This window comes from Egretta garzetta, unplaced genomic scaffold (assembly GCF_000687185.1).
Source record: "Egretta garzetta isolate BGI_Z169 unplaced genomic scaffold, ASM68718v1 scaffold374, whole genome shotgun sequence".
Taxonomy (NCBI): domain Eukaryota; kingdom Metazoa; phylum Chordata; class Aves; order Pelecaniformes; family Ardeidae; genus Egretta; species Egretta garzetta.
The window spans coordinates 1,526,775-1,527,414 of record NW_009259419.1 but is presented as its reverse complement, the minus strand read 5'-3'; positions in this window follow the sequence as shown (position 1 = coordinate 1,527,414).

Sequence of the window (640 nt, the reverse complement as noted above, 5' to 3'; positions counted from 1 at the left end):
GCCCCCGAGCCCCCGGCAGCGCATCCTCCGTCCGCCTGCCGCTTCGCCTTCCCCTCCTCGGCTGCGGGAAGGGTGTTGCGGGGTAGGCAAAAGGGAAAGTGAATGTAGCGGTCTGAAGATAGAGAGAGGCAGTCAAGGTTAGATGTGTATTTACTCAACCTTTATTATTTAAAAAAAATTCATAAAAAAAAAGGTGAACGAACGTCTTACAAAACCCCCCCACATAAATAGGACATTCCGTTCAGCTCTGGCTATTGGCAGTTCTAGTACTTGACAACATCAGACGCGATTTCCTGGCATTAGAGAAACCCATTTCAAAATCGGTCATCACAAAGAAATACTAGAAATCCCAGTTAGCACTTGCTAGGCAGCACGGAGCACTTGTACACAACTTTTCAGACACACACCCGCGCACACACGCAGCTGGGAACAGATCCCGTAGGAAGAGAGCCTCCTTAAAAAATAGTAAACGCTTCTCAAAAAAAAAAAAAAAGGCGAAAAAAAAAGAAAGAGAGTTATTTACAAAACGCACATGGAAATACAGTATTGACAGAGCGTGGCTGGCAAATCAACATGATTTGAATAGAGAAAGGACTATGGCACATCTTGCTCGAAAGCTCGCACAGCAGCCTCCTTCGAG